Source organism: Myotis lucifugus, unplaced genomic scaffold (genome assembly GCF_000147115.1).
Source record: "Myotis lucifugus unplaced genomic scaffold, Myoluc2.0 scaffold_0, whole genome shotgun sequence".
Classification (NCBI taxonomy): domain Eukaryota; kingdom Metazoa; phylum Chordata; class Mammalia; order Chiroptera; family Vespertilionidae; genus Myotis; species Myotis lucifugus.
The window spans coordinates 317,918-328,812 of NW_005871048.1; the positions used below are offsets into that span (position 1 = coordinate 317,918).

The following is a 10,895-nucleotide window of genomic DNA, read 5'->3' on the forward strand; positions in this document are numbered from 1 at the left end:
CCCCCCCGCCAGCAGCTGGAAGGCCCCTGTTTGGCCTGATTGCAGGCCAGGCCTAGGGACCCTACCTGTGCATGAATTTTGTGCACCAGGCCTCTAGTGTATCAATAACTTGCTACTTCCTAATGTCCAAGGCAAATCAGCATGATATCATCAATGTAGAAGATTAGGGTGACATCTATGGAGGAATAAATAAATTGTGATGAACTATCCCTATTTGTTAGGGATTAGGGGTTTCCTGGGATCAGAACTCAGACAGTCCTGATATTCACTCTAGGTAAAGTGAACTAAGTCCCTAAGAAGATACACTGCTATACCTACCAGCGGAAGACAAATCATTTCTGAGGGTGTGGATAAAGAGAAAGAGGAAAAAATAATTTTCTCCTATATCGCGTACTCATCTAATTCAGCTTGAGGTAATCCCCCATTATTTTTCAAGTCCAGTCAATCCAGGTACTAATCAGCCTGAAGAACTGAATGATGTAGCAGCCTTTCTCTGAGGGTCCCATCCTCCTCTTCACAGAGATCTGGGTCTATGACTCAAGGATGACCAGAGGGCCTGTGACTCTGTAGTATGTTAGCTTGAGTTACATCTTTGTCAGTTAAACTAAGGAATTATTTTGCTGTGCAAATCAAGTGGAACCCAGGCCTACACATCTGTTCTGTTCCTGCCAGCACTTGAAGCAGAAGCCAAAACCTCAACTCAGGGTGTTGGGCCATTTTTTTGCACCAAGTTATCACACCTATTTGGCTTTTGCTTTTCTGTGGTCACAGCTAGGGGTGATATTCAAAATATTCAGCAGCTGCTTACCACATGGTCACCAGCCAATTAGAATAGATGCTGACTTTAGCACTGTCAGATTCCAGGAGACCCAACAGCTGTGCTGGTGGTTAACCCTTTAGTTACCAGATAAGAAGAAAGGCTGGTGGCCTAAAGGCAGGTAGATGGGGTGGGAGGGGGGCATCAGTAGATACAAGCAGCACTTTACCAACTGATAGGAAAGCATTTAGGTATTTCAACAACCAATATGTCTACAGGCAGAATGTCAACCTGCTCTCACAAAAAAACAGAGATTGGATGGTCCACCTGCCTCCTTGTTTTCAACACCTGCCTCCTCTTGGTTCTACTAACCTCATAGTTCCCTCCTTTCCCAATGTTATCAGTCACTTCCTTTTGGTTAACAGCACTCCTTTCCATGTTTCTGGCTGGAACAACTCTTCTGATGACCCCTCCTCCACACACCACTAAGAGGTTTTGCTAATTAGTCTTTAATCGGTGGTAAATTTTTCTGAAGAAGAGGAGGTGTGATGGGGGAAGCAGATGTTAGCAGGTCATTGGTAACATACTGTAATTTCCTCCTCCAATTTTGGTATTTATTCATCTGCAATGTGCCAAGAGCCATCAGGCTCTTCAGTGGCAGTTTAACAAAGAAGTACAATCAGCCAAACTATTCAGGAAAAGAAGGAAAACGGGAGGGGTGGATACAGAGACAGAAAAGTAAAAGGAGAGAGGCCGGAGGAAAGAAATAAAGTAGTCGTCTACACTCCTTTATTTATTTCATCCTCCTGGATTTTGAACCCATAGGATTCAAGTCACTCTTGCAACAACTCCCTAAAAAATTCTGGCAATTCATTTTGCCTGCAATTCCTTTTTCCCCTGCTCAAACTGTGCACACCATCCTTGGATTCATGGTATTTTCAGACTCCAGTGACCAGATGTTCCTCATTATGAGGTGACTCATCACATTTGCTTGGCAATCAGGAATGCAGTAGAAATTATTTGGAGGACCTTAAGATACTGCTATTCCAATTAACAGGATTTCAGTCTTTGATACTCAAGACCTTAATTTTAACCATAAGCAGAGTTGTGAACATAGTAACTGCTATAATTTAGCAATTTGCAGTGTCCTTTTTCATTATAAAATATTTGGTAGAAAAAATTTTTAAAATATTTTTATTGATTTCAGAGAGGAATGGAGAGGGAGAGAGAGATAGAAATATCAATGATGAAAGAGAATCATTGATTGGCTGGCTCCTGCACACTCCCTATCATGGATCCAGTCCACAACCCAAGCATGTGCCCTGATTGCAAATCGAACCATGCTCTCCTGGTTCATAGGTCGACACTCAACCACTGAGCCACACCGGCCAGGCTTGGCCGAAAATTTTTATAACGTATTTGAAAATATAGAAAGAATAGATATTACATATGTTAGCTGTGATGCATAAAAATAAATGAGCATTGGTAAATTAAGAAATTAAGCCACTCAAGTTAAGAAGTAGAATATGATCAATATTTACTTTGAGGATCTAATGTTCCGTGGTTTCCAACCACTGACCAACAGTGAAAGGTGTTTCTTGTTTCAGGGCCACAGAGTAGCCTTGAATATTGTTATATGAATCCACCCAGATACCCTGGATTGCAATTTGTTCCTCCTTGATGCAAATCACCTAATGCTATGAAAATATCCATTTAGCCATATAGTCTTTATGTTCCCTATTCCCTTAGAATGTCTTTCAAGCAGCAATTCTCAAACTTTAATGTAATTTGAAATCAACTGCATAAATCTGAAAAATCCTAATGCCCTAGCCCTGCCCCAGAACAATTAAATCAGAATCTTTGATGCCCAGTCAGCATGGCTCAGTGGTTGAGCATCGACCTATGAACCAGGAGTTGAGGGTTCGATTCCAGTTAAGGGCACATACCAGGGTTGTTGGCTCAGTCACCAGTGGGGGGCATGCAGGAAGCAGTCAATCAATGATTCCCTCTCATCACTGATATTTCTATCTCTCTCTCCCTCTCCCTTCCTCTCGGATATCAATAAAAATATTTTTAAAAAATCAGAATCTTTGGGAGGCAAACGAGGCATCTATGTTTCTATCTCTCCCTCTCCCTCTCCCTTCCTATCTGAAATCAATAAAAATATATTTAAAAAAAGAAAACATGTGTCCACACAAAAACTTGTATGTGGATGTTCATAGCAGCATTATGTATAACAGTCAAAAAGTGGAAACAATCCAAATGTCCATCAGTTGATGAATGGATAAACAAAATGTTGTATATCCATACAATAGAATATTATTTGACAACTAGAGGCCCAGTGCATGAAATTCGTGCACGGGGGGTGGGAGGTGGAGAGAGGTTCCCTCAGCCCAGCCTGCACCTGATCCCACAGGGATCCCTGCAGGATCGAGCCTAAACCAGCAGTCGAACATTCCTCTCGCAATCAGGGACTGCTGGCTCCTAACGACTCGCCTGCCTGCCTCCTAACGACTCGCCTGCCCGCCTGATCGCCCCTAACCCCTCTGCCTGCCTGCCTGATCGCCCCTAACTGCATCTGCCTCAGCCCCCGCCACCGTGGCTTCATATGGAAGGTCATCCAGAAGGACATCCAGAATGACTTTCGAAAGGTCATTTAGCTGTCCAGTCTAATTAGCATATTGTGCCTTTATTATTATAGACTAGGGGCCTGGTGCACGAATTCATGCACAGGTGGGGTCCCTCTGGGTGGCTTGCAGGGATTGGGCCGAAACCCGCAATCCAATGCCACCTGCAGCTCCTACCTGCTGCTCCCGCTCATCCAGGCCCCACTGTGCCTGCTGCGGGCTCGCGTCCATTCAGTCCTGATCAGGAGAGAGGGGCACTGGCTGCCACAGCAGTGCTCGCCAGCCATGAGCCCTGCATCTGGCACCCTCCCAAGGAGAGTGGTCTGCAGGATTGGGCTGAAACTGGCTCTCCGACATCTCCCAAGGGGTCCCGGATTGTGAGAGGGCGCAGGCCAGGCTGAGAGACCTCCCCTCCCCAGTGGTCAGTGCATGTCATAGCGACTGCTCGACCAGTTGACTGTCTGCCCCCTGGTGGTCAGTGCATGTCATAGCAAGCGATTGAGCAGCCTTAGCATATTACGCTTTGATTGGCTGTTCGGTTGTTCTGCCGTTCCTTCTATTTGCATATTACCCTTTTATTATATAGGATAAAAAGGAATAAAGTACTGCTACACGCTACCCATGGATGACCCTTGAAAACATTCTGCTAAGTGAAAGAAGCCAGACACAAAAAAGACCACAGATTATATGATTTCATTTATATGAAAATAGACAAGTCTATAGAGACAGAAAGTAAATTAGTGGTCATCTATGACTGGGAGGAGTTAGGGGCTTTGAGGAATGATTGCTAAAGGGTATGGAGTTTCTTTTGGGGGTTATGAAAATATTCTAAAACCGATTGTGGTGATGGTTGCACAACTCTTTGAATACACTAAAAACCATTGAATTGTATACTTTTAAATGGGTGAATTGTATAGTATGCTAATTATATATCAATAAAGCTGTTACAAAAAAGACAAAAAAAAAAAGACCAAGGCTGTTTTTCTTTAGCAGTTGGGAGCAATGTAATTGCATCATGAAGACAGACAGCCTATCCTAGACAGAAGGCCAGATGGGGAAGGCTAAGCTAAGGCAGTGGTAGTGGAGATGCTCAGATCAATAGCGGGTGTGATTTGCTGCACATGGGGACTGAGGAAAGGGAAAGGTCCAAAAAGAATCTCCCTCACTCTCCATGTTTAATTAATTACCAAGTCTTCTGACTCCTAACAGATCTCTGGTGCCTATCTCTCCCCCTGCTATAGACTACATTTTGGGATAACCCCCCGACCAAAAAATTAATAGACTGAAATCTTAACCCTTAGTGTGATGGTACATGGAGGTGAGGCCTTTGAGAGGTGGGCCCTTTGGACAGAGCCTAATGAATGTGACAGTGCCCTTATAGAAGAGACCCCAGAAAGCTCACTCACCTTTGCTGCCACAGGAGGACACAGTGAGCAGATGGCTATCTGTGAACCAGAAAGTGGGCCCTCACTAGACACCTATCTGCCAGCATCTTCATCTTGGACTTCTCAGCCTCCAGAATTGTGAGAAACAAGTTTCTGTTGTTCATAAGCCCACCCCCCACCCCCGTCTATGATGTTCTGTTATAGTATTGCAAACAGAGTAAAGATACCCTTCATTCAATCCATCTTGTAAACTACCACCATAGTTTCCTTTCTAAAACTCCAATCTAATTGTGTCACTTTCTTTCTCAAAATCTTTCAAAGAATCTGAACCTAGTTTATCTCTCATAGCTCTCCCACAACCCCCCTCCCTCATTGTGCACAAGCACACACATGTCTTTCATTACGGCCACATGTCTCCTTTGCTCACACTGTTCCGTTGAGTTGGAATGTCCTGCCTCCACATCTATAAGGGTTGAAATTATCTCCATTCCTACAGGCCTGATTATAATTCCACCACCTTCATGTAACCTTTTCTTTTTTTCTTTTTTCCATTTTACTTCCCACTCTTAGAGCACACAGCCTGGTAGAAATGAGACAATTGAGTTCTGTATGAGTTCTGTATCACAATGTGATAATGCTCTGGCTGGTGTGTGCACAGTGTCCTCGAGGACAGGGGAGGAAGGTAGAAACTGTTGAAAATTCCACACTCAACTTGACATCCCAGTCTGAGGGCTTAGAACTTGGTAAGGAGGCATTGGTTTAACCCAAACGGGTACCTTTTCACTACATGGCTATTTTCTTAAGAGCAGGGGCTATGTTTTTAATTTATGTACCCACAACACCTGGTAGGGGCCTTGGCCAGAAGTGAGGACAATAAGTCTTTACAGAAGATTGAATGAATGTGAAGGGTTGTCTAACTCATGTTGGAGGAGGGGCAGGAAGTACTTCCTAGAACAGGTAACACATGAGTTGAATCCTAGAATATGGGTGGAAATGGGCCAGGGAAGTTAGGGGAGTAAGGGAGCTCCAAGTGGAGGAATGTGAGCAATGGATGGAGATATGAGAAACCCCGCTCCCTCAGGAAATTGGAAGGAGGTCAGCAGCCCTGAACCAGAGGGTTTGAAGGAGAAGGCAGAGAGAGAAAGCTAAAAAGAGCCAGATCACAAGGGCAATGAATGACATGGTGATGAATTTGAAAGTGATGCAAAAGGAAGGGGGGAGCTGTGTGGTCCCCAGTTCCTTCTCTGGGGAAAACCAAGTGTACCAGAGTCTTCAGTACTCTTATGGGCATATATATACAACTTGAGCACACTGCTTTTGCAGTTTGCTTTTTTTCAGTTAAAATAGATCTTGGAGACTGTTTCATAGCCATCCCTAAAGACTGTCTTCATTTCTTTCTATGACTGTTTAATATTCCATTGCATGGATATTCCATAATTTATTTACATTTTGCACATGTACAAATATATACGTGGCACTAATTTTAGGGATCTCTCTTTAACACCAAGAAGTTTCATTGATCCCCATGATGATAGATGTACCGCTTATTGATGGGGGGAAAAATGCATTCCAAAAGACTGCTCTGAATTCAGTAATACTTTTAGGTGAATTTGTGCTTTAATATGTTATTAACATGTTATTTATATAAATTTGAAACTGCGTGTATCTATATGAGACATATCATGTATCCAGTCCATAGACAATATTCAGTGTACATATGAATCCAAAGACCCTCATACACTAGCTTGTGTTTCCCCCTGGATCCCCACACCCATTGTAGGAACTTCATATCTGAGTGGCTTTTGAGAGAAAGCAGAAGTGGGAAATACAGAATGGTGTTCAGGCCTTTGGTGTCCTTTATTAGAATGATGACAGCAGGGGAGCAGCAGGTTTGAGAAAGTGACAGGCACATGATTTGGGCATGTTGAGCTTACTGTGTCTTTAGAATATGTATGTTGGAGATTAAATTCTGAAGATTGTATTACTATCCCACCCTAAACCTTGAACTATCCTAATGAAACCTGAGGAATTTTCTAGGAGAGTGCTGAGGGCATTGGGAGGCGAGGTCATACAGTCTGGACCTAGCATCCGAGTTTCTTGAACTCATTTTCAGAAGCCAGAGAAGGTCTGACTGCCCTGTAGTCAGGGGGATTAATTTCTCTGATATCCAAGTAACGGTTAAATATTTTTTGAGCACTCCCTTGGTGCCAAGCCCTGTGTCAGAGCCCTTGGTATGGGCTGCCCTCAAACTAGTAGGGGACACACAGAGAAACATGTAATTCAATATTGGTTGTAGTGGTTCTAAGATATGCCCACAATTTTGGTGATGCTCCTCCCTCCACAGAGTAGAATCTAATTCCTCTCCCCTTGGCTGTGTGCTAGGCTTAGGGACTGGCTCCCAACAAATAGGATGTGAGGGAGATTACAGTGTGACTTCCGAGGTGAGGTCATAAAACGCATTGTGCTTCCACCTTGCTCTCTCTTAGATGGTCCATTCTGGGGGAAGGAGCTGCCATATCATGGGTCCAACCAAGTAGCTTATGGAGAGGCCCACACAGGAGGAAATGGAGGCCTACACACCAATAGGCAGCACCAACTTGTCTGCCCTGGGTGTGAGCCATCTGGGAAACAGATTCTCCAGCCTCGGTCAAGCCTGCAGGTGACGTCAGCCCTCAGCCTTCTAATCTTTCAGCTGAGGCCCCAAACATGTGGAACAAAGACAAACCAATCCCACCATGTCCTGAATTCCTGCCCCATAGACACTGTGAGATAATCAATGATAATTGTTGTTTTAAGCCACTATGTTTTGAGATAATTTGTTATGCAGTAGTAACTAATACAACAGTGGCAGGTGAACACAAGGCACTAAGGGAACACAAAGAATGGGTAATTAGTTCAATATAAAAGGTCTAGAAGGCTTTCTGAAGAAAAGGAAACTTGAACTGAATATTTAAAATATAAATACATATATATTTCAGAGATGAAGGGAGAGAGAGAGAAACATCAATGATGAGAGAGGATCATTAAGGTAGTTGCCTCCTGCATGCCCTACACTGGGGATCAAGTCCGCAACCTGAGCATGTGCCCTGACCTGGAATCGAACCGTGACCTCCTGGTTCATAGGTCAATGCTCAACCACTGAGCCACGCTGGCTGGGCTGAACTGAATCTTTTTTTTTTAAAAAAAGTTTTTATTGATCTTTAGAGAGAGAGAAGTGAGAGGGATAGAGAGATATAAACATCGATGAGAGAAACATCATGGATAGGCTGTGTCCTGCACATTTTCTATTGGGGATCAAGCTCACAATCTGGGCATGTGCCCTGATTGGGAATTGAACCAGTGACCTCTTGGTTCATGGGTCGGTGCTCAACTACTGAGCCACAATGGCCTGGCTGAACTGAATCTTGAAGGGTGCATAAGAATTGTCCAGAAAGGTTAGAAGGGCATCCAGGCATAAGGAGCAGCACATGTAAAGGTAGGGAGAATAAAAACAGCATAGAGTATGGGAATGACTACATAGATAACTAACCCCCTTTGAATTGGGTTTGAAATGAATGGGTTTGATACCCAGTTCTGTTCTAGAATAACTATATGTATTACAAGTTTCCTATGGGCAACTATACTTAGCAAAAAATGAGATGTCTGAACTTTTTAATTTGTTGACCTTTCATAAAAATAATTTCATAAAAGAAAGTTCAAGAGTCTCAGACCACATACAATTTGACATATTGATTTTTACCATTTTCTAAAAAGAGATCTCCAAACCCAGATGAACATCAGAATCACCTGGAAACTTTAAAAACTCTGATTTCTGGAGCCTAACTCAGAGCTACTAAATTTTACCTGGGTAGGGCTCAGGATTCAACCAGTCTTCTCACTTTACAGATGAGAACAAGAGACCCACAGGATGGAGCTGAGACCAGATTCCTAGCTTTTTCATTTCTCTTTGTGGTCTTGCCACCTTTTTCTTCTGCTGCCTACCATATCATCTTCCTTTCTCACCATCATGGCCAATCATAGTTGTATGTGGCTAAATACTGTGTGAGTTACAGAGGTTTAGCCTCTAAAGTATAGATATAACATCTATCTTGACCTTCACATTCTGCCTCTCTACAATCCATGACCATAAGAGAATTTGATGTACTATTGAAGTTTTATGTCACTTACTTTAAATTTTTGTCCTATTTTTCACTCCTAATTCCTAACCACATACATTTAAAAAATTGAGATATAATATAAGTTCCACAAACTCACCATCTTAAAGTATACAGTTGAGTGGTTTCTAGTATATTCACAAGGTTATGCAACCATCATCAATCACTATCTAAGTCCAGAACATTTTCCTCACCAAAAGAAACTCAGTACCCATTAGCAGTCATTCCCCATTTCCCATTCCCTAGCAACCACTAATCTACTTGACTACATTCTATCTCTATAGATTTGCAAATTCTGTATATATCATATAAAAGGAATCATACAATATGTGATCTTTTCTAACTCTCTTAGCATAAGAGTCTTCTATCACTTAGCATGATGTTTTCAAGGCTAATCCATGTTGTATTTATCAGTACTTTATTTTTATGGCTGAATAGTATTTCATTGTATAAATATACTACATTTTGTTTATCTGTTCATCTACCAACAAACATTTAAATTTGGCTATTATGACCAAAGCTGTATGTATATATATTTTTGTGTGTAAACATCCTATATAATAAAAGCCTAATATGCTAAGTGTCCAACTGTTTGACCGTTCAACCATTCGCTATGATGCACACTGACCACCAGGGGGCAGACTCCCCAACCAGTAGGTTAGCTTGCTGCTGGGGTCCTGCCGATGGGGACTGGGCAAGACGGGTCGGATACGCCCTGGAGCCAACCTCCCGCAGTCCCTCCCTGGCTTCTAAAATATTTCTTCTAATTAATTTCCTTTGAATGTGCATGAATTCGTGCACTGGCCTCTAGTATGTTTATAATTCTCTTGGGCATATGCCTGGGAGTGGAATTACTGGATGATATGGTAACGCTGTTTAACTTTTTGAGGACCTGCCAAACTGTTTCTCATTATCACATATATTTTTACACTGAAGAAATAACATTTTTAAGAATTGAAAGCCATTTGGCAGCAAGGGGGAAGAATCAGAAATCATATCACTCAGAAGTAACACAATTTAGAGATTTTAAGTATGGAGGTACACTGGCATTTACTTCTCCCTCCTGAAATTACAATAAAATTTTAATAAAATATTTTCTTTTAAGATGTAAACCCTCATGGACATAGAAAGGAGAAAACAAGTTGTTTTTTTCAATTAGCAATAATCGCGCCTCAGATAAACCTCATTGGCTATGATACTGCCACTGCGCAAAGCTGTATAACAAAACGTTTTGATGTTAAAAAGCAGATTTACAGCAGACCAAAAAAAAGCTAAGACATAAGCCAGCAACAGGAAAGTCCAGTAGAAAGTTGAATGTCATCACAGAACCTCAAAAAGGCTTAGATGTTAGAGATACCAGGCATCCCTGAAAGTGGGAATGCAGTTGGGGGTGAACAAAGAGATCAGATAAAAGTTTGTAAAAAATTTGTAGAATCATATTCATAGCAGCATTATACACAAGAGCCAAAAGGTGGAAGCAACCCAATTATCCATTGATGGATAGTGGATATACAAAATGTGGTACGTACATACCATTGAATAACCCAAGAAAGAAGAAGCATGGAACTCAGGAACAGGAGTGGGGGAGACGACAGCTATGTGGCAGCCTACAGTGAGCTTTCAGAAGACTGTAACAGAAGGGTAAAGGGCTGCAGCACAGGTATCGCCAAGAAAAAAATTAGGCCGATTGATCATCTGAGGGGATTGAATTCCTGATAGGCACCTAGAAAACTAGACAAAAACTTGAAACAATTAACTTCAGGGAAAGAAAACTCCAAGAAAGAAAGTATAATCATAGCCTCTCAGCTTTAAATAATATTTATGTAATAATATTATAAATACTGAATTCTGCTGTGTCCAAAAATTAGAATATAACTGTATTGGGAGAATGGGGAAGGGAAGAGCTGTGTATGGGGGTAGAGGTATCAGAATTAAATCCTCACTTTCTGTTTTAATAAATCACATCTAAACC

At 42.0% G+C, this 10,895-nt stretch overlaps 1 non-coding gene across 1 annotated transcript; it reads right to left on the reverse strand.

The window, feature by feature from the left end:
• Window positions 1-9,991: 9,991 nt before the first annotated feature.
• Window positions 9,992-10,139, reverse strand: LOC111825641. The gene has a single exon (XR_002828822.1). It is a non-coding gene; the product is annotated as a U4 spliceosomal RNA (small nuclear RNA).
• Between the last annotated feature and the right edge of the window lie 756 nt (window positions 10,140-10,895).